The sequence below is a fragment of the Tachypleus tridentatus genome, chromosome 13 (assembly GCF_004210375.1).
Source record: "Tachypleus tridentatus isolate NWPU-2018 chromosome 13, ASM421037v1, whole genome shotgun sequence".
Taxonomy (NCBI): Eukaryota; Metazoa; Arthropoda; class Merostomata; order Xiphosura; family Limulidae; genus Tachypleus; species Tachypleus tridentatus.
This window is the reverse complement of record NC_134837.1, coordinates 55,089,060-55,113,770: the sequence shown is the minus strand read 5'-3', so window position 1 is coordinate 55,113,770 and position 24,711 is coordinate 55,089,060. Positions and strand designations below refer to the sequence as shown.

General features: G+C 31.8%; 1 pseudogene across 1 annotated transcript; it reads left to right on the top strand.

Annotated features, from left to right (window-relative positions):
- The first annotated feature begins 740 nt into the window (after nucleotides 1–740).
- On the top strand, nucleotides 741–24,711 carry LOC143236830 (serine/threonine-protein phosphatase PP1-gamma catalytic subunit A-like; annotated as a pseudogene). Its single transcript, XR_013019765.1, has 7 exons — nucleotides 741–917; nucleotides 2,601–2,732; nucleotides 4,138–4,367; nucleotides 4,834–4,938; nucleotides 6,764–6,987; nucleotides 7,623–7,757; nucleotides 22,494–24,711. The product of XR_013019765.1 is annotated as a serine/threonine-protein phosphatase PP1-gamma catalytic subunit A-like (transcript).

Below are 24,711 nucleotides of genomic sequence, written 5' to 3'. Positions count from 1 at the left end.
CCAAACATGCTCGACCTATCAGTCGTTGGTGCGCTATAATGTGACGGTCAATCCCACTATTCGTTGGTAAAAGAGTAACCCAAGAATTGGCGGTGGGTAGTGATGACTAGCTACCTTCCCTCTAGCCTTACACTGCTAAATTAGGGACGGCTGGCGCAGATAGCCCTCGATTAGCTTTGCGCGAAATTCAAAAACAAACAAACTCTATCCTATATTACATTTATATATCATAATTATTTTGAAATAAAATAAGGACTTTGATAGTAGTGAAGGTGCCGTAAATATTAATGCTTTTTAGTTACATTCCAATTTATTATTTTGTATGAATTGTACTGAAACAATGTAAATACAAGGATCATTCAATTAAGTAAAATGAAAAAATATATATATTAAAAAGTGTACATTCGTTTATTCCTTTAAAAGTGAAGTATCTGTTATCTATTCTACCTAATTTTTAATTTGGTTCTGATTGTGTAAACGTTCGTTGTTGTTTTTTTTTTATCGAAGACTATAGAAAACGAAGTTCGAAGTGTTGAATTGGGGATATTCGCAAAAACTAAATTAATTCCCAGTATAATACATAAAAATGATATGTATATTATTCTGAATTTCATGTAAGCCTTGTAATATATTGGTAGATATTTCTGATTTTAATAAAATATTGAGAATGAGCCTAATTGCAGTTTCAATTTGCCACATAGGCTAAAATAGGATAGGTTCGAGTTTTTTTTGTTGTTTTTTTTATCGCATGATTGTGTGTATATGTTGAAGAACTCGTATTCGTAGTGGGTTAGAATAAGCAAGCAACAAGGACTATATTTTTTATCATATGATTTTCAGTACATTCTAAGATAATAATTAAATGGCAGATTCTGATAAATTAAATATCGATAGTATTATTGCTCGACTTTTGGAAGGTTAGCACATATTACTTTTCAGTATTAGCCTATATTACTATCAGTGTTAGCGAATGGTGGAATTACGTTTATCGGTAGTTACTTAGTCAAGTAACTTAGCTGAAAGTTAAATTTGTCTCGCAGTTGTGTATACAGTTGAATTAGGCTTAGTTTTGTTGAGGCTTCGATAATATGCAATTTCAATATTCATTAATTGTAGAATTTATACTATAAATAATTTAAAATATAGAAGATAACGATCGTTGATATTATTGAAGTTCACAAAGTCATTGGTAATACTTTTCATTAGTAGTAGTACTAATGTTATTAAACTCGCTACGGTAAGTAGTACTAGTATTATAGTCTACTCTAGTTCTACTAACATTTTTCTTTTTTAATTGTCTCTACCGTTTAAAAAAGTTGAAAATATTTCAGGCTGTGACGACACCATCCCAACACAAACACAAAGTGATATCAATAGCAGTTCACTATGCATGTTCTTAAGTATTCGTTGTCGCAGTACTTTTTTTGTGATTCTGTAAGCCCTCTTATAAGCAGTAAGCCTAACATTTAAGACTTGTGATAAAGGTCAATAAACGTAAACAAGTTTCTTTCGTATTCTTATTAAGCTGACCACTTCATATTTCAAATCAGAAATTTGTGAACATTTCATATCATTATTTTGTCTCCTTCACATCATTGCCCCAAAGGTTTTTTTGGTCAATACCAGATATTGTTAACTTGACTGACTGTTGAGAGTTAAAAGTTCCTTTGAAATTTGTTTTTGTAGTACAATAACTTCCGAGTTATGACTTCAATGCTTAAAGCTATTGAAGCATTAGAAATAAATAAGCTTAACATTTGTAATAAAAAAAACAACAACAAGTAAATGTGTTTTTCTAAGTTAGTTCTTTGTAATTCAACTTTAAAGACCCATCAGTCCCCTACTGGGACAGCAGTAAGTCTTTGGATTTACAATTCTAAAATTAGGGGTTCAATTCCAATTTGTGGATGCAGCAGATAGCCTGATGTGGCTTTGCTATGAGAAAAAACACAAAGGCCCATTATTTAGCTGAAATGGGTATAATGCAAGTCAGTAGTATGAAATATTGAGGGGGAAGTTGTAGAAGAGTAAAAGCTTTTTAAAGTAAATTTCATTTGTTTAGTAATGTAATATTTTAAAAATAAATGATGATTTTTGTGTTAAAAATTAATATTATAGCATTTGTGTTTTGTGACCATTGATGAACAAATCTTCTGTAAGATGTGGTTTATTGTTGCAAACTACAAATCAAGGACAAATAACATTATTTGCAAAGTATTCCATAAATTAGCTCTCTGTGAACAAGAATGTATATTAAAGTTTATGGGTCATACCATGCCAACTCACTCAGAAAACAATTAACTTTTTCCAGTTCATGTCATAGATTTTCTTGAAAATGTAAGCAGAAACTTGATTTTGATTTATTACACTATGCAAAATCCTAAAGCTGTACTGCAGAACTGAATAAATCAAAAGAAAGTTTTTGCGTAAATTTTTTCAAGGAAATCTATAACATGAACTGGGAAGCCCTAGATGAGTTGGCATGAAATGACCCATATGCATGGTTATTTTGATGTTTAAAAAATATTTTCAGTATTGATAGTCTGGACTTTGAGTATGCTCACTTGTAGTTGCATTTCTAAATTATAATTCTTTTACAGTTAGAGGATCTCGACCAGGTAAAAATGTCCAGTTAAGTGAAGCGGAAATTCGAGGGTTGTGTTTGAAATCACGAGAAATATTCCTCAGTCAACCCATCCTTTTAGAACTAGAAGCACCACTTAAAATATGTGGTAAGTGACATCTGCTCTAGTTAGCAGTGAAAAAGGCATACATTTAGTGTATAAAACTGTGATAGCAGTATTTGTGTTGTTCAGAATTCAAAACTGTGAAGTAAGATAGACAAAAGTTAAGTAAAATATTTACTAAACTTTTAAACACAGAATGTAGTTTTCTTATGATAAGAATTTAATATTTATGTCTCTGAAAATTAATTTAAATATTTTTGCCTTAGTATTCATGATTTGTTGAGATTTTGATAATGTTATATAGATATCTTACCAATTACTTAAAAATTTCAGTGGGCTTGTTAATGTTTTTCTCCCATTTTTAATTTAGATTTATTTATTAAATAATGAAATGTATCACATAATAGAGGCTAATAGACAAAATCATTTCACAATTAATTTGTTAACTGGTAATTAAAGGTAATTGTACATTTTTTATCTTCATACAGTTTTTATTAAAGTTTATAACAGAAGTTATTTTCCAAAAAATGGGTAAGGTTTACTACAATCTAAGAACAACTAATTATCTAATTGTAAAATAAGTTTCAATTTTAATATTTTGTTCAGGTTCTAAAAATGTTACTAGAGTATAAATATGTATTTAAAAACGGCTGATGGTGACCGAAGAAGGTCGAAACATTGTTCGCTCCTCTACGTAAAAACAATGTTCTGAACCCAAACGAGCCGTTTTTACCTATATATTTTTCTCTACAAGTGTGTTTTCTTGACATCACTGATTACTAGAGTATCTTTTCAAAAATCTTTAATAGACAAAAAATATCACTTGAATTAATCTTTTTATTGCACACTTCTCATTTTTTTCAGGCACACTTGTGCCATATTTCCCTTACAAAGAATATGCCATATTTGACAACTGTTCTATTTTAGAAGCTTCCATTCATATTAATGTCATCACAATAGCAAGTATGAGCTAGATTTATTTACCTAACAAACATTTTAGGTCAGGAAACAGTGTAAAATTTTGTAAAATAATTGATGTTTCATTGGTCCTATCTGGATTATAATTAACCAAACTAGGTATTGTTCTAATGCTATAGGGTCATTCCATGCCAACTCACCTAGGGCTTCCCAGTTCATGTTATAGACTTCCTTGAAAAATTTAAGCAAAACTTCATTTTGATTTATTCAGCCATGCAGTACAGTTTTAGGAATTTGCATGGCTGAATAAATCAAAATGAAGGGTTTGCTTGAATTGTTTCAAGAAAGTCTATGATATGAAGTGGGAAAAGTTATTTTTTTCTGGATGAGTTGGCATGGAATGACCCCATATTAAGATAAGAATAGCCTCTAACTTGTTTAAAATTTGTTTGATTTTTTAGCTTTGTAGGACAGAATGTTTGTTTGAATGAATGCATTTCAGCTATTTTTGTCTTTGATATTGTTTTTTCAGGTGATGTTCATGGCCAGTTCTATGATCTTTACGCCTATTTGAATATGGTGGATTCCCTCCAGAGAGTAACTACTTGTTTTTGGGAGATTATGTGGACAGGGGGAAACAGTCTCTGGAGACAATATGCCTTTTATTAGCATATAAAATAAAATATCCAGAAAACTTTTTTCTCCTACGTGGAAATCATGAATGTGCCAGCATCAACAGGATATATGGTTTTTATGATGAATGTAAGTATGTTTGTATGCTGCGTATATGTACCTATATGTAATATATGATTTTATTTGAAAATGAATATAAAAATTAAATAAGTGTTTGAAAAGTTAGTACCTGGAAGTTACTTTCACTGCCATTCAAACAGTTAAAGTAATAAACAATTTATAATAATTATACGTGTAAAAAAACGGCTGGTATTGGTAGACAAAGCACTATGTAGAGGAGCGAACAACGCTTTGACCTTCTTTGATGAACCTGATGATGACCGAAGAAGGTCGAAACGCTTGTTCGCCTCCTTTACATAGTGCTTTCTCTACCCATACCAGCCATTTTTTTACATATATAAAGTTCTCATCTAGTGGGTTTTCTCGTCATCACGAATTTACAATAATTATTCAGAGATCAAGCTAGAATTGTTTAATTCCTTCACTGTTGCAAAAATTAGTGTTCAATTTTTGTAACATTTGATTTGGTTTCAAGGTAAGAGAAGATACAACATAAAACTTTGGAAAACTTTCACAGACTGCTTCAACTGCTTACCAGTATCTGCCATCATTGATGAAAAGATCTTTTGTTGTCATGGAGGTTAGTGAATCTGCATTTTTGTCTAACTGAAACAATAAGTTGTTTCCTTAAGTCTAAAGAATTTACTGTAAAAAGTTTTTGTGTATATATTTTTTCAAAAAGTACACATAAGGGTCATTCTATGCCAACTCACCCAGAAAAAAAGCTTTTCCCAGCTCATGTCATAGATATTCTTGAAAACTTCATTTTGATTTATTTAGCCATACAAAACACTAAAGCTGTACTGCATGGCTGAATAAATCAAAATGAAGTTTTTTTGCTCAAATTTTTTCAAGGGAATCTATGACATGAACTGAGAAGCACTAGGTGAGTTGGCAAGGGACAACCCACAACTAAGAAAAGCTACTTTTTGTTTATTTTTTGACATTTGTTCGATTTTTGCATATGGGGTTGGTTAATGTGTCTGACTTGTGATCATACTGTAGCTTTAATATGTTTGTGTACTTCATGAAATTTGGGAGTTTTTTAGTAAATATTATGAATCTTTTGAACCTAGTTTTGACTGTCTTAAGTGCAAAGTTATTTTCATGTTAAGGTTAAAAAATACTTTCCTTCATATAAAACTTTTCAAATTACTGTTGCATAACTTCTAAAACCTCCTTAATAAATATAAAACATATTTTTGTCAGCAGACCTGTATTTTATGTTACCTTGTCAAGCCTAACTTTATACAGATTTTATTTACTGGACCAACTTTGTAACCACCATACAGATACATAATATATATAAATTACTCATCATTTTGTTTCCCTCTAGAGTGACTGCAGATTGTAACAGGGTGCTACAATTGTTTATCCTAAAGAGCTTTAAATTTGTGACAGTTTACTTTTGTTTTACTACCTTTCTGTTATATAACATATAGTATTAAAATTTAATTTATTAACATTTTGATGTCAAATTTATTTGTGCAAATTGATAATTAAGTAGTTTGATTAGATTTTAAGTATAGCTGTAAAAATTTGTACCATGCAGACTTTGAATAAACTTAGAGTGTGAGGAAGAAATACTTATTTATTTTTGTTTATTTTCAACAGACTCTTTAAGTTTTATAGCTGGTGCCATTTTATAAACACTTAAGTCTTTAATTACCAATAAAAGTTTAATAACAAATTGCAACTCTAACTCTGACAATAGATCTCAACCTTATAGCTTTTATTTGAAGGTTATATCTGCATGTTTGTAATGCTGATAGCCAACAAAACATGTTCCATGAATTAACATTTGTGTTAATAAATTATCTAACACCTTTCTAACATGTTAAAATTTTATATTTTATTATATCTAAAAGTTATAATTTTAGTTTTTATTTATGATAAAGCTAACAGAAATTAGAATGCTTGAATAACTCCTTTTAGACTGTAGTTATATAAAATTATGTGTAGGAAATCTGTTCAGAAAATGTATTATGATTGCTCAGCATTTGCTAACTACATATGAATCTGCTGCCACACATAAAATAGAAGAATTTTCTTTCATTACTTTTCATTTAATTTGTAAACAGTAATAATGATTCCTTGTATTTCATGATGCTATATTTGTTCACCATCATGATTTTATAAGTCCCACCTTTATTAGCTGTTTGAAATGTTTGGCATGTATATTATGACACAGTACAGCAGCAGAATATTTTCTACATGTTCTTGACATTTCAGTCAATTACTGTAACAACAACAACAACAACAAAAATGTGTGTAATAGAGAAAATATGCAAAAAAATCATAATAATAATGAAGGTGGGACTTAGAAATATTTTGATGGTTTCTGACTTTTGAAACAATTAGTGAAAGTTATGTAAAAAGGATTTGGTGTAAAACTTGCTTGCTAGGTTTAAGCCCAGATCTGCAATCAATGGAACAAATCAGGCGTATAATGCGACCTACAGATGTACCAGATCAGGGGCTGTTGTGTGATTTACTATGGTCCGACCCAGATAAAGATGTAATGGGATGGGGAGAAAATGATCGTGGAGTTTCATATACATTTGGTGCTGATATAGTAGCCAAATTTCTTCACAAACATGATCTGGATTTAATATGTCGAGCTCATCAGGTTGGTTTTCAGCAAATGTTTTAACAAACATTTTTCATTTTGCAACATTGTTTTTTTTCACACCTATAGTTTAATGTCTGAAATTTAAAATAAAGATTAAAAGAAACAGTTGTAGGATTGAAACCCTTTTTTATTAGAGTACTGCATAAAAATGTTAATTTTATTTTTAGTTGAGTTTATCTATTATAAAGGCTTGGTTGTATTAACAATTTTTTGTTTAAAGTTTATTTTTAAAAATGTGAATTCTTTTTTGAGTTAATTCTACAAAGTATTCAAGGTATGTTTTAAGATTAAATATCAGTAATTAATGTAGTAAATTTGAGTTTAAGTCTAGCAGAATTACCTGATTAAGAATTTAGACTGATTTTGATGTGATATGTAAGTACATTTTTGAAACACTGTTAGAAGTAAGAGAAATAAATTGAATTCTAGGTATTTTTGCAAAAATTTTAAAAGGTCCCATTAAATATTTACTTGTATGTGTCATTTATACAGATGATTAATTATTCTGTGGAAGTGACAGGTTTTTATCACTCTGCTTGCAGGTGAACTTTATAATGAGAGAAGTCTATTTTACATGTATAATCTTAGTATCATACAATTTTAGTAACTTCATCTTCTTTTGCACATGAAAGGTTGTTGAAGATGGCTATGAATTCTTTGCAAAGCGTCAGTTGGTGACTCTTTTCTCAGCTCCTAACTACTGTGGTGAGTTTGACAATGCAGGAGCTATGATGAGTGTTGATGAAACTCTTATGTGTTCATTTCAGGTAAGTGGTTTTCTTTATTTCCCCTCATTTCTCAATTTTGTTCATTGTGAAACAATATGTAATAGAAGAAGACATGCTTAGAATAGCTATATTAATTCTAAACAACATTTTGTAATTGCAACTTGTTGTGTGCATTTTTGCATCTTAATGACATAACTCATCTTAAGTTTGATTCTTTTAATGTATTTTTACTTATAAATGCTGATGTATATGGCATTTTGACTGACCAGTAATTATGGGCATCCCTGTCCTGCAAATTTCATGAGATTTTACTTTGTTATATTCAAAACGTAATTTGGTAATCTTACTATCGATGTATATCAGTGACATTTGCATTGAAATGTACATTATAGTTCAAAGTTTATGGTTTCTAAGTTTTAATTTCTTTATTTTAAAAGAAACCTTAAAGAAAAATTCTTAAACTTCAGTATGGTGCACAAATACACAAAAGTTTAACTTTTCTGCAACTTAAAAAGCTCTTCTTGTACACCATAGTTTTATCTACAGGCAGAATATAGATTAATTGTTGTGTTTACAAATTCTTCTTTGAAGCTCCTTGAATTTCTTAGAACTTGTGACAGATAGCACACACGCAGTTTATAGGAAGCCACATTTTCAAATACTATTTCCAAACAGTTGTTTTAAAATTGGTACAAAGAATTACATTGAGAACTTGTCAAACATGCAGTGTTGTTGCTGCTTTTGACTTTGCTCTTGTGCTTAATTGTTATTTCTCACCTATAAATATGTTAGTTAGATACAAAATTAAATGTTATTCAGATTTTAGTTCTTATTGTAGTGAATTATATGCGAGATGTATCAAAATACATATTAGAGTGGTTTAATAATTTTTTTGAAATACAAGCCAAACTGTCTCACTTTTTATCAAGCCTAGAGTAGTGGAAAAATATCCCAACATTCTGACAATGACTAAAGTCTTACTGCTTATACCTTTAAGAGTGCCTGTTGATATATGTTGTGATAAGTAATAATCAAAGTATAGCAGACTATCAGTTGAGGCTGTCTTTGGCATTATTCATAGTGAGATACTGGTCCAGTGGTGTTTCTCTAGGGGGCTCTGAGGTTGCATTTGCAGGTGATCTGGAGAGAATTTAGATATGTTTTTTTTTCCAGTACCTTCCTTTATTCTGTAGGCTACTCAGGAAGCAAATTGGGATCAGCCACTTCCAGCTCCTTTTCTTCAGTTGGTAAATTGAGTGCGTGTGATGTTTTTGGTCTTTCCTTGGTTGTTTTTGAGTCTGTTCCTTGTTGGTGTTTAAGGTGTGAGGAAAATACTAAGTTCTCCCTCCATCCCATGATATTGTGGCTTATGCAGGGAGAGGTTTACTGCCTACTTACATGAAAGGACAGCTATGCTTTGTCCACCATGTTTGTCAGAACAACATGCTTCAGCCTACCACTGCAAGGTGGAGACATGTTTAGACTCAAAGAATAGACAAGCTCCTGAAAATTTTGGGGTTCTAGAATTGAGTCTGTGGTCAAACTGAATAGATCACACTTTTCTACGATTCATCTAACCCTAACTAGAAGGTTAAGATATTTATCATCCTTCAAACCTTTGTTAGAAGTTTCATAGTAATTACCATATTAATTTCATGATAAGTTAAGACCACTCTTAACATCTATGTTGATTTGATTGTCTGCTTCTGCACTCTCCCTAGTCTCTTGGCCAATATTCTGTATAAGGATATGTTGCTACTCACCCACTTTTCCTGGGAGGTTGACATCAATCCATAAGGTAGTGACCATTTTCCCATCATATTGCGAGAGATTGGCCGTTATCAGTACCACCAGACCTGTGTATCTCAGTGGAAGTTGGTCCAGGGGAACTGTCCTTCTTTCACTACTCTCTTGGAACTTGATTCTGCCATCTTCTGTAAATCATTCAAAGATGATTGTATAGCAGCAGTAACCAACAGTATTATACAAGCTGCTACTCCCTGCATCCCTAAAGCCTCGATATGTTTCCCATGGTATCCTCACCCGTGGTGAAATTCTGCCTGTTCTACAACACGAAAAACTCAGAAACGTGCTTGGGATAAATTTCGAAGATACCCCACGCTCTCAATCCTCATTGCATTTCAGCAAGCCTGTGCACATGCTCGGCAAGTTAGACATCAAAGCCTGAAGGAATCTTAGATTAAATATACCTCCAGCACAAAAGTTATATGGGATAAGATCCAGAAGGTGAGTGGAAGATATACTTCTACCCCCCTCTCTATCTTAATAACTGATGGCCATGAACTTGCAGATGCACAGAGCATTGCCAGTACTCTTGGGGACTTCTTCTCTTGTGTATCTAGCTCTTCAAACTTATCCCCTTCCTTTTTAGCCTTTAAAACACAGGCAGAGCATCTACCTCTTTCCTTTTCAACTGACCATTCCTATGACTACAATTGCCCCCTTACACTGATGGAACTCAAACTTGCAATTAATCGGTCTGGCAATACATCAGTTGGACCTGATAATATACATTATGAGATGTTACACTACCTTTCCCAGAACTCTCTTACAATTCTCCTAGCTGTATTTAATTGGATATGGCAAGAAAATGTCTTATCCTAATGTTTGGTGACAAGCTATCATATTCCCTATTCTGAAACCTGGGAAGGATCCAATGATTCCTTCGAATTACCACCCAGTTGCTTTGCCAAGTTGTCTCAGTAAAGTCTTAGAGAGGATAATTTGTTTCTTGAATCAAACAACCTCCTCTCACCTACTCAGTGTGGGTTCCGAAGACAACACATTGCGATAAACCACTTAACTTCGCCTTGAAACATCAATCGGAGAAGCCTTTTTAAGGCGACAACATCTTGTTACTGTTTTTTTCGATTTAGAAAAAGCTTACGATACAAAAGGCAGATATGGCATCTTATGAGACCTTCACTTATATGGATTGCGTGGCAACTTACCACTTTTCATCAAGCAATTCTTAATGAAGCGTCGATTCCAAGTCCGTATGGGATTAACACTTTCTCATTTTTTTTCACACAGGAACTTGGAGTCCCTCAGGGCTGTATACTGAGTATCACACTTTGTATTATAAAGATTAATGCCATTAGTGAACGGCTACCCCCTATAGTTGCAAACGGTCTTTTTGTTGATGACTTTCACATCTCATGTCAGTCATCAAACATGAGGTGTATTGAACGGCAGCTACAAACTGCAATCAATCAGATACTGAAGTGAGCGATGGCAAATGGTTTAAACTTTCACTCTCTAAAACCGTTTGTGTGCATTTCTGCCACAAACGGGACATCCACACAGATCCAGATTTTCGTCTTGATGATGTTGTACTTCCTGTCATCCCTGAGGCAAAGTTCTTAGGTCTTATATTTGATTGTAAATTAAATTTTATATTGCATATCAAGCAACTTCATATCAAATGTCTGAAAGCATTGAACATTCTACATGTCCTCTCTTCTACTTCTTGGGGAGCAGATTGATACTCAATGCTCAAAATTTATTGTGCCCTCGTCCGATACAAACTTGGCTATGGGTCTGTGGTTTATGGTTTTACCAGAACCTCAGCACTGAAAATGTTGGATCCTGTCCATCACCAGGGGGCTTCGGCTTTGCAGTGGAGCTTTTCGTACTTCTCCCGTGCAAAGTCTGTATGTGAAATCTCATGAACTCCCTCTGTATATTTGCCATTTGCAGCTGTCTCTAATGTATGCTTCCAAACTTTGTTCTTTACCATAGCATCCTACCTTGAGCTATGTTTTCCAACCACAATGGACCACACTTTTTAATAACAGAAAATCTGCCATTGTTCCTTTTAGTCTCCGTATCCAGGCACATTTATAAGAATTGAATTTAACCTTGAATAACATTGCAGTTTCTTCAAATCAGCCTATTCCACCATGGCAAATTACTGTCTCCAATTGTAACCTATCTTTGAGCTATCTGAGGAAAGCAGGTACACCCAACTGGAAATATCAGATGATCCATCCATTCCTATATATACAGGTGGTTCCAAATTGGGTGACTTAGTGGACTCTGACAGTTTGATTGTGGCACACAGACTCCCCCCTTACAATTTTCTCTTTTCACTGCTGACTTGTATGCCATCTCTCTTGCCCTAAACATATTGAATAATGCAATATACAAATTGTACAATATATACAGACTCACTCAGCTATTTATTGGCCCTGGAATCATTCCATGATAGCCACCACCCTCTTCTCATCAATATCGAAAACAAACTGGCCAATCTTTCTCTCTCATCTGTCTCTGTCCAATTCTTTTGGATATCAGGTCATGTTGGTATTTGTGGGAATGAGCTAGTCGACAGAGCAGCGAAAGTCTGTCTGTTCTGGATCTATCATTCCATACATGGACTATGGTCCAGTTATCAAATCTAGACTATACACCAGATGGCAGGCAACTTAGAATGAGCAACACAATAACAAGCTTTTTCAAATCAAACCTTCTCTAGGTCTTTGGTCTTCTTGCTTCTGTAAGGATTGAAGAGAGGAGGTTGTTTTGGCAAGGCTACACATTGGTCACAGTTCTTAACCCACCACTTTTTTTTACCTGGTACTGCTGCACCAATGTGTAGTCTACGCAGCACTCAGATCACAATCATCCACATTTTGTTATCATGCTGTCGTTACAACCTAGAACAACGACACCATTTTAAAGATATTTGAAAGGCAGGTTTGCTCTTGACTTTAGCCCATGTTATAGGTGATGCTGCCAATCTCACTCGTGTTTTTACATTTTTAAGAGCCATTGGTCTTATACTTAATCTAAGGTTTTTATCAGACTATATAGTGTTATAACATGATTTCTTTTACACATTTTAATATTTTAACACGATTTCTTTTACACATTTCAATTTTTATTTTCACTTGAACCCAGGACTGGAAAGGCCAACTTCAATCAGGTGACTGACTACAAATTCGATCTTGATGCTTCACTCTTCCTGGCAAGTCTTAATTTTACACATTTTAGTTTTTTTTTTTCTTTTGAACTGAACCCAGGACTGGAAAGTGCAGAGTGGTACCATCCTGAGTCATTGATTGAGCACGATTTGTTCCATGTTCTCCCCATAATTTTATAGAGAAGGAGAATTTATCTTGCTCACAGGGTTGAGGAGTGAGGAAAAGTGTTTATAATTCCAGAATGGATGAGTTCTGTTTCCTCAGGTTTAGTATGGCATACAGGATCCCTCTCATTTCAAATTTGAGGTGATGCCTTTCAGATCTCTTTAGGTTGCATAGAAGGTTTGTCCATTTTGGTGTTGCTTAACTTCTTGTAATGATTCCAGTGGCTCAGGATACACCACTCAATAGCTAAAGGTTGGGCTTCACTCACAAGTAAATACATTTAAGTCAAAATGTCTTAGCTACCAGTGTAGGATTTAGAAACATGGTCCTATAATTATATCCCCCACAGTGGAACCTTTGCTATCTGGTTGGGACCTGACCAATGGTGATGAAGGATCACATCAAATCCCACCCACAGTGCATGAATTAAGTTTTGGTTTGAAAACTTATTTGTTCTGGATGTAGTGCAGTTCCCCACTATTGCACTAATCCTCTATTGGCACATGCACATCTAAGCAGACCATTCTTATCAGTATGTGTGATTCTAGCTGTAGTATGATCAGAAGTAAGTATATGTTTTGGAAGTTAACATTTTCTTGAATCAAAAATATATTTACAATAATAATTACCTCATTTCACACACTCCCACCCTTCCACCCTCTAAAAGCGTGTGTTTGAAGCTGTGGACTTTGGCAGTTTTGTTGAAAAAATGATAATATTGTCTGAATTAGATGCTAATATACAGTATGAGAATAGAGGGCAGGTGGTGAGTGCCACAAGACAGATATTGTCAAGGGCAGTTAAGTGGTGGATAAAAGGCTGAAGCTTAGATGGGTAAAAGAAGGAAACCCTAGCAATTGAATAATAGCGTAGTGTAAGAGGAGATAAATATTATTGAAAATACATTTTTTATTTTAAAAAATGTTGACTTTTGCAGTTTTTTTATTTCAAAAGTACTATCACCTTCTGAACTTTATTTGTTGTGTTCACATTTCTGTTAAAAATGAACATTATCTGATGCTTTTAAGCCAAAAACTGGCAAAAACTAATCAGCTTATGTTGCATAATAGTTTTTAATACTGATTTTATTCTAACAGGCATACTTATAAATATACTTGAAAATATTATTCACTTTATGTTTAACAGTGCATGTTTTAGAGTATGTATATTTCAATAGACCTCGGTTAGTGTTATTACACTAATGCTTCTCAAGTTCTTTAAACAATAAATATTTTAGGTAATTATATGTTGTTTTTTTGGTTTAAGCTTGTAATCAGAAATATATCATTATTTTCACAGTTAAAGGTTTTTTATTTCTTTACTTAACATTTTTTTGTAACTGTGTAACATTCAGGTTATCAATATTATTTACTTAAGTAATTTATGAGTAACATCCATAGAAGCTAGGAAGCATAATTGATGAACTTATGCAATTTAGTCACAATTTTAAATACATATTATTTTTATCATATTATGAATATATTAACTAAATGTACATGAGATTGGTTCATTGGACAAGCCTTGTATTTGGGAAGGAATGTTGACTATAATTCTGAATTTACTACATATATATATCTTGCCAAACTGATAGTAGAATATATAATCTATTGTGTACACATGTGCAGAAAAATAGTTGTGTATTTGTAGTCAAAATATTTTTGTAAACTAAACATTTTAGTCTGACTCAGACTCTGACAAGTTGTCATGGAAAAATTAATATACCATGCATAATCTACAGTTTGTATACTTTGTTTACTTAACATTTAAGACCTGTGAAATGCATTTGTGTTTTACTTTTTTTTCGTAGCCTTGTGTATTGTATTTGGAATCTGCTCTCCTCTGATAACTGGCATCAAATACATAATGCTTTATTGAATGTCACTCTGCAAGAGATAATCACTTGCACTTTGAACCATACCTTTGCACATAGGGTTAGTATTATTTTCTACAATTTGCTACAAGGTTTGTGTTTCTTGAGTGTTTCTTTTAATTGGGGTTTGAAAATCATATTACTGCCAAGTTTTTACGAATTTCTTGAAATGGGTAATATTTAGTAAAAATGAACAGATAATGAACAAATTACAATCTTCCCTACTGTCAAAACAATACCTGTCATCATATGCTGATTTATAACATCCATGTCTATAAATAAACATTTTTCTGCTTACATCTTTTTACAGTACAGACTTGACCATTGTTAATTCAACAGTCAAGGATTCACACTTAAATTTCTGAAATTCAAGCTAGTAGTAGTGTTGAATCTTTGACCCAGTACTTTGGTGCAAATATTTTTAAGGTTAAAGTAGATCAATGCTATGTGATGTAATAGCCATGAACTACAAGCTTTGACATGACTGAAAACTATAGTGATTACTAGTTTGAAACTGTCATAACAGAATAGATGTCTGATCTTTCTTGTTAACAAATGGTGTGTGAAAACTAATAACACCTATTGTTATACAAGAAGGAAGAAAATTTTCAGTTGTACAGTGAAAAATCATTCGTACATGTTTTTATCAGCAGTTTGCAGTAAGTCAGAAGCATCTGAACTTGTTAAAGAAGATATCAGGAATTTCAAATCAATTCATATTTGTTGTCTTTTAGTATTTTCTCTGTGATTCTTAAAAAAAAGGGGGGGCAGTGTCACAAACAAGGCAGTTACTGTTATGTGGATTCAGCTTTCATAGGTCATAACACAACAGCTGATCGTCTCTCTGACATCAGTGTGTTGACAAAAACTTTTAATTTAGAAAACCTGCTACTGGTATCAGTGGATGGAACAATTGTCAGCCATAAGTTCTATAAAGGTTTCAAATCTAGTGCCTTGTTTGAAGCTATAGATAAAGGGATTGTGATTATTGGATCATGTACTTTATACAATATACAGAATGGCTTCCAAGCTGCATTTAGCACCAACACTTGGTACCTAGAAAACACATTAAAAGGCTTTATACAGACTTTTTATGGACACTGTTGTTTGACATTATTTGTATTCATAACATGCTCATCTGTGTTCCCACTGAAGTTTTGTACCCACTGATGTATATCGAACATTTCTGTGACAACAAGAGCTTTGGATGTATTGCCACATCTAATTACTTTTGCGGAAAAAATTGTGACGCTAGTTCACCTTCCAGAAGTCGAAGAAGTACATGTGACAGTTTGTTCCTTCCTGCAAAGCTGCATTATTTAACCTTTGTGGCAAACCATGTGTCTGGCTATTTTGAGAATTACCAATTGGGGTGACTGAATAATACCATTCATGTCTATTGACTGGGGAAACATGGTAGAGAATCTGATGAATAGAGTAATTAAATATGAAATATCAAGTCACTTCCTGGCACCTTGAAAGTTGCAAAGTATAAAATGTATTTTATGTTTCTCAAGTGTATGTTGGTTTTTCAACAAGAGAAAATTTTTATAAATTTTAAGTAGAGGCAAGGAAGTGCATTGTTCATCTGCTGAAGAAGTTAATGACAAGATTAACATTCAAGTCAGTTTTATTTGGCATACTTTTTGTCTCAGTCAACTTAAAATGACAAAGAGTTCAGAATAGCATAGTAAATTAAAATGAATGCTGGCATACTTTGTAGAGTTAAAGTGATTCCTTGAACAAAATTACACTAAATAGGAAATGCAAGCATTGTTTTGTAAGATGAAGTCCCCAGCTAGCATAACCACTTCCTTTATAATGACAGTAGTACTTGAAAACATTTTTTGCACAACAATTGAAAGGAAAACAAAATAATCTTGAACTGTGGTCCATTACCAAACTGCTCCTGGTACTTTCACATAGACAGGTTATTGTTGAAAGATATTTTTCTGTAAATTAAAATCTCGTTGAAAAATCTCATGTAAGAAGCTTTCTTCTTACATACATCTTTCAGAGGCTAATCCATTATGCAATTACAAAAGCTGGATGAAGAGAGAACATACTGATTACCTTAAACATGATTCTATATTGCAATTCTGCTAGGTGAAAATATGAGTAATACATAATCACTCAACAAGGGTACAAAAAATGAGAAGAGAATGCTGGAGAAAGACATTAAGCATCTACAGGAAGAAATAAAAAAAGAAGCAGAAAAATTTTCCAAACCTCAAAAATGGATCCTTAGACGTAATTGTTTCTAAAAATCTCTAAAAGAAAATAACTCTAATTCAGGAGGTGTTACAAAGAAGATAAATAAAAATAAAAAAAATCAAAACAAACTATTTTTGGAAACCTGAAACAAAGTTAGAGAATATGTGATAAGTAATATAGAAAGAAAAGAAAGAATCAAATTGAATATTTTTAGGATATAACTAAAAGAAAATAAGCTCAGTTAGGATGTGATCTGTAAGATACAGAAAAATAAGCTCAGTTAGGATGTGATCTGTAAGATACAGAAAAATAAGCTCAGTTAGGATGTGATCTGTAAGATACAGAAAAATAAGCTCAGTTAGGATGTGATCTGTAAGATACAGAAAAATAAGCTCAGTTAGGATGTGATCTGTAAGATACAGAAAAATAAGCTCAGTTAGGATGTGATCTGTAAGATACAGAAAAATAAGCTCAGTTAGGATGTGATCTGTAAGATACAGAAAAAAAAAGTTGAAATAAAATGTTTCATGAAATCTGTGAAAGAAAATGAAAGCTGATTTAGAAGGTGTGGATGAGCAAAATCCAAAAACAAAATAGCGTTTCAGGATATCTTTTAAAGGAAATTAGCAAGATAGAAAAGAATCTAATTGAACTGTTTAAGAATGTTTCTTAGTTTTTTCGTTGGATTGTCATTGACGGAGAGTTTTTTTTTTTCTGTTTGAGCATTTTGAACTTAGAAATACTTTAGTTACACTGCCAGTTCAAGTGAATGTCTCATCTGTACTCTTTTGTTAAAGGTAGAATTTTGCACATCCTGAATCTTTAGTCTTAAGCTTGATAACTAAAAATAAAATACAAAATTCTATGACTTTTGATTCTTTCTTCAGGCATAATAAGAAAGGATTAAAGAAAATAGTCAAAAGCCATTACATATAATGCTAAATGTTATGGAATGTTATTTTTTTTTTGTCTTTAAGTATGTGAAAATAAACTTTATTTGATTAAAAGCCATGTTTTGGCCTTTGAAAAGAAATTCTTAAGAGTCCACATATTTTATTTACCTTCCATGTCTCATTAATCTTGTGGAAGTACATTTTTAGGTAAAGAAAATGTTAACATCAGAATATTATTGCAACATTGTAGACTTAGGATATAAATATGAGTTGTATTCTGATGGTTTTACCATTATGGGTCTTTTACCCTATTTTAGTGACCACATAACTGCTTCAGTTGGTAAAGATAAGTAACAAATATAAATAATTAATGACATTAAAACTATTTGGATATATAAAATGAAACTTTTTAATTAATAATTTAAAAGTTCAGTGTTTTTATTTTTGTGATGTTTGAGTAATAATAAATTTACTACCATACAAATAAACAAGATTTTATGTCATCTGCATAATTTGCTGTCACAGAACTATGTTACTTTGAGTAACATGAGCTTAAGGTTAATCTGTATACATGCATTGTGATAGCTGAACAAACATTTTTCACACTATTTGTTCAGCTGGCTGGCTAATTAACCACAGCCTTTTTTCTGACTTGAAAAAAAACAACAAACAAACTTGTGAGTTTGATTGATCATGGTAACTGCAAGTCTGATTAATGGCATTGTTATATAAATTTTGTTACACCCATTGCTCAGTACCAGAACAGGCATGAAAAGAAAGAGGAAACAACTAGATGTTTACATGTATTAATTAAACAATATCTTTTGCATTATGTGGTGTCTTGTCAGTTTTTGTACCATCCACTGTTTCATTATTTTTATGGCATTGACCAGTCTGAAATTATCAAATTTTGCATCAGTGAATAAATGGTGTCAGCATATACCTATTTTTTAGGATTTCATGATCAGGCTGTTGATCCTGCAAAACATTTGGGAAATTCCTTGAATTTCTAGTTTTGATAAGTTTATGAACCCTGTTGCTATGTCAGGTTTGTTGCCATTGTTATGATAGCTGCACTTTTTATTAATTTAGGAACGTCTATATATAGCTAAATGTCTATCTGTTACACTATATTTCCTGAACAGTTAAAATTTCATATCAGTATCAACATTGATCCCTCAGTTTTCATATGTTGAACACTCAATCTGAGAAAAAAAACAAAAACATTATTAATAATGCAAAATGTTTCTTTTTATGAGGTAGTTTCATGAAAGAAAAACATAGGACTTCTTCCACTGACTGATTAAAAGGAATATTTTTAAGATGAAATCATGAACAAAAGAAATGTAAATAGAGAGAAGTGTGTTTCAACGTATATATTTATTGTGTTTGGTTTATATATACCCCATGTCAATATTGTATACATCCATGGCTTTATTATACAATGTAAATCTAATTGGTTTGATACGAATATATCTTCTTTGACATTGCTAATAGAAATCTTTCAAAAATGATCACTTTGGTAGCAGACATTTCTTGCACTTGGTAAAATGACAAGGAACATTGATGTCCACAGGAAAAAATATCCTGAGGACTATTTCAGGAATCTGAAAACTATTGTTTTGAATGTGTCCATTGCATTGAAACTCAAACATTTTTTTCAATATGATTTTGTTGTTGAAATAATGCATGGAATGACAAAATACATTTGTAAAAGGCTCTCTAGACACTAATATTGTATAAATGCTCTGATCCAAGAGATTGGATTGACTACAATCTTTTTATTTATTCATTACTAGTTAAATGAAAATGCAAGAATTTTTCTTCAAGAATTAAATGAAGTAATTAAGAATTGACTATATTTATGTTTTATGTTCCTTCTCATTCACTGAGAATCAAGTTTATTTATGCACATGCACTCACACATTTGTTTACTTTCCATTGTAAAAGTACTCAAATTCCAAAGTGAAATACAGTTTTATGCATATATCACATCATTTGGTATATAATATTAAGTTATAATCAGTGATGTCAAGAAAATCCACTTGTAGAGAAAAATATAAATGTAAAAGCGGCTCGTTTGGGTTGAGAAAATATTTTATGTAGAGGAGCAAACAACGTTTCAACCTTCTTCAGTCATCATCAGGTTCACGAAGAAAGAAAGAGGTAATTGACCAGAAGCTGACCACATGTTTGAAAGGGGTTGAGTAACTGAGTGTTGAAATGTAGAGGGCAGTGTTAGATGTTTGAATATATAATTTTCTATTATTTATTTTATTATTTTTAATATAAGTATAAAGGTGTTCCTTTGTATTGGTTTATTTTGGGTTTAAGTTGTTGTATAAGTAAGGCTTCTTTAAATTGTGTGTTGGTTCTTGTAATTTTCTTGTAACTAAAAAAACTAAGATGCAAACAATAGAAAAGACATCATGACAAATCGTTGAATAACCTCATAATTAACAGATCTTACCAACAATTAAACACAGACGAGATACATCTACTTAACAAAGGACTCAACTTTGCAATAGCACCTAGGTACATTCCAACCTTAGAAATCAAAACATGTTTAGAAAATCTAGCCAGGAGACTTATGATACTTTCTACAGAAAACAGACATTAATTCCATTAAAAACCTAAAACAAGACAAAAACACAAAAATCCTAAAACCAGATAAAGGTAACGCTAAATGAACACGAATGAATACATCCAAAAAATGAAGAACATCCTATCAGACACTAACAAATTTAAACCAATACACACAAATCTAACAAAGACACACGAAACACTACTAAAACAAAACTACTAAAAATGAAAAAAGCCAACACAATTTCACAAACACTTTATTCCTACCTACATAAAACTGACTCACGCACACCACAAATATACGGCATCCTCAAACCTCATGAACCAGATTGTCTATTACAACCAATAATGTCCACATATGAATTGTTTAATTACAATCTTGGTAAATACATAGCATGGGCATTCTCCAAATATGTAATATCAACCAGCTCATTCATCAAAGACTCTTTTAATTTCAAGTCTAATCTAAATTAACTTAATCAAAAAGCCTTAATGGACAGTTTCGATATTATATCCCTCTTTACAGAAGTTCCAACCACTGAAGCCTGCAAGATAGCCTTAAAACTCTACATCTGAGACCCTAATCCATCAGTAGAGATTCCCAGCAACCAATTAGCAACTCTCATAGAATTCACCACAATGAAGACAAACTTCATGTTCAACAACCACAACTATATACAAACAAATGGCCTAAGTATGGGCAACCCAGTATCACCAGTTCTAGCCAATATTTTTATGACACAAGTTGAAACACAAGTAATTAACACAGCATTACATCCACCACTATACTGGTACAGATATGTTGACGACACGGTTGCGGGATTCACATCTACAGAACACACACTTAATTTTTTCAATCACATTAATTCTATACATCCCAACATTAACTTCACATGTGAACAGGAAGAAAGCAATCAAATATCATTTCTTAACCTCAAAATTACAAGAACCAACACACAATTTAAAACAGAAATCCACCGAAAAATCACCCATACTGGACTATACATTCCTTGGGACTCAGCACATGAAACAAAACAAAAACTCAACATACTAAGAAACCAAATAAACACAGCCATAAAACTATGCTCACCAGATAAAATTAATGATGAATTAGACAAAATAAAACAATACTTCATCAACATCAATAAGTTTCCTCCACAAACTGTAGAAAACATTATCATACACATTTAGACAAAAAGCAAAATAAACAAAAGTAAATATATTCCATGAATCAAAATATCACGAAACCATATACAACTGCATACCATATACTTCCGACATCAGCAGAAATATAACCAACATTTGGCAAAAATTAGTAACAAAATATGGCATTCCAATTAATACCAAATTTATTCAAAAACCAGGCACAAAACTGAGGTCTATACTATGTAAAAACTACACTGACAAACACCACACCAACATTATTTATAAAATACAATGTGATAACTGCCACAACTTCTATATTGGAAAACAAGTAGAAAAATGGAAACCAGATTCAAAGAACATAAAAAGTCACCTTCACACGTTTTCGAACGCTATAAGTCAAATAAACACAACATAACCATAGAAAACACTTAAATAATAAATAAAGAAGCAAACGTAAACAAATGCAAAATTAAAGAAGCCTTACTTATACAACAACTTAAACCCAAAATAAACCAATACAAAGAAACACCTTTATAGCTATATTAAAAATAATAAAATAAATAATAGAAAATTATATATTCAAACATCTAACCCCTGCCCTCTACATTCCGACACTCAGTTACTCAACTCCTTTCAAACATGTGGTCAGCTTCCGGTCAGTTTCCTCTTTCTTTCTTTGTGAACCTGTCGATGACTGAAGAAGGTTGAAACGTTGTTCGCTCCTCTATGTAAAATTTTTTCTCAACCCAAACGAGCCATTTTTACGTATATATTTAGTTATATTAACTTAAGTTTATGGCTGTTATTTTTCTATGCTATACAATTCAAAGTGTGTGGGGAGTTTATAAATATATGTGTGTGTAATGTGAATAATTTATTTGTTTTTTAATTATTTGTCAAAATATAATTATAAATAATTTCAGTTGGACAAAAGTAACATAAAAAACCAACTTTACAGATTCTGAAACCAGCAGACAAGAAAAATTTTCCATACGGAAAGATGGCTTCAAATCGCCCAGTAACACCTCACAGAGGTCAGTTGACCAAGAAAAACAGCAAGAAATGATACAATGCAATTAAACTTTATTGTTGTTTTCTTCTTGAATGACCATGTAGCTCAAGTTTACTGTTTTATAAAAGATGTTGAGTGATTGGATGTTACAACTTTTAAAAGCTTTAGAATCAAAACAGAAGCTTTATACAAAAAAACATTGTTTTAAACCTTTCTAAATGTTGGATTCATATATATATATATATATATATAAAATAAAGAGTGTTTGTTGTTGTAATAGCAGCCTATCACAAGTATATTTGTAATTCATTGGTTATAATGTTTTAACAATTTAAGACAAATCCAAGATTTTTTCCTTGTGATTAATTTTGGAGACACTTGTGTGTTTAAATCATTTAAGAAAATTTTGAGATAATTGTTTAGTTAGCATAACAATTGTAGATATAATCATGTTGTATCATCAGAATTCATTTAAATATTATTTTTTTTCTTTGATGTATATCTCTTGTTTTCGACATTTTATTTCTAGAAGTATTAGTTAGCAGTTTAAAAAAGCATTCACAGTAAACATTCAAAACAGATTCAATTGTGAGAAAAGTTTGAAAATATGTGAATATTAATTAGGGAAGAAAATAGGTTTGCAGCTATTTTATTCAGTTCTTTAATTTTTAGATGCTCTGGATGAAAAAAGATGCTTTATATATAAAACATTTTTTGTAGTATGTTTTTTTAATACTAGTTTTTTGCAGGAGAGGGGTATATCTATTTCAAGAAAATAGTACAAAATCTGTGTTTTAGTAAATATGGTTCAGTCATGATTTTACCATGAGAAACAGTCACATGTGAATAGACATTAGAACCTGACCTAGTGGCATTCTGTAGTGATTCTTCTTCCAGAAATCTGTGTTTTTAGAAAAGGTTTATGTAGCTGGTGGTTAAACGAAAATGGTCTTTAAAAATTTATGTATACTTGGAAGAAATTTACTTAGGAGTTCTGTGCAGTTTGATTCAGTTTTCTGACGCATTACAATTTTGAGAACATCAACCCTCAGTGAAGAACTGATATTTATTAAAACACACTGTACATTTTATGATTATTATATATGCTGTTTTTTTCTTGTAAATTCACCTTATTAGTATTGAGTTAAAGAATTTGTGAATTAATAAGCATTAGAAAAATAAAATTTAAAAGACGATAGTTTTTGATTTAAATAATTTTTATTATTGACATCAGTGTCGGTCTTTTGGAGTTTCTGTGTATTTTGATTTGCACTGTCTTCTCATTCTTCAATTTGTTTTTACTTGTTTTCCTTTGGCTATATACAACTTATCATTTTGTATCATTTTAATTTATTTCTTTACAGCTTCAAAAGCTTTAATCAGCAGTTTCAGGCATAAAAATCATAATTTAGAAAACTTTATTTTGACCTTTGACCTAAAAATAATAAATTAGCCTCATCCCATTCCCTTTTTTTAACACATGCTAAGAATCAATTATTTCATTCATCTTGGAAGATGAACTTTAAACTTAGTAAATAGTTGCAAAGTTATTAGTTGCTTGAATTTTGTATAAAATATGAAGACCAAATACTGCTGTAAAGAACTGAGTTTAACAATATTTTCTGTGTTTGCTAATTCAGTTACAGTTCTTTGTATAGTTTTTGAGGTGTAACAGTTTCTTCACAGACATTGGGCAGTTTTTTTGTGGCTAAGCATATGATCTTTGTTATTAGGATTTTTTGTTTATTATTCTTGCGAAGAACATATGTTCACTGCAAGTTAATTTACTAATTTTGATTAAACAAGTAGAAGTTTAACCTTAAGTACTTTAGCTAAAATTACTCACAGTAACTTCATACTATATATCTAATTTTCAGTAAATATAACAGTTATAGAAGCACAAAATTAATTGACTTTTCATCATAAGGCACCTACTAGAGTGATGCTATTTGTAGTACTTGTTCTGTTCCAGTTGTCCCTTCATTTATGTTATTGTTTGGCTTGGTTGCTTATGTAAATGTTCCTAAGTAACAAAGTAACTAATTGTATTCAAAATGGTAGAGAATTTTGTCAACTTACCACAGCATCATCGTAATTATGTAGAGAAGACACAATGTGTCTTGTGTTGAATTCTTATGAATAAAGTGAAAGATGATACATTTTT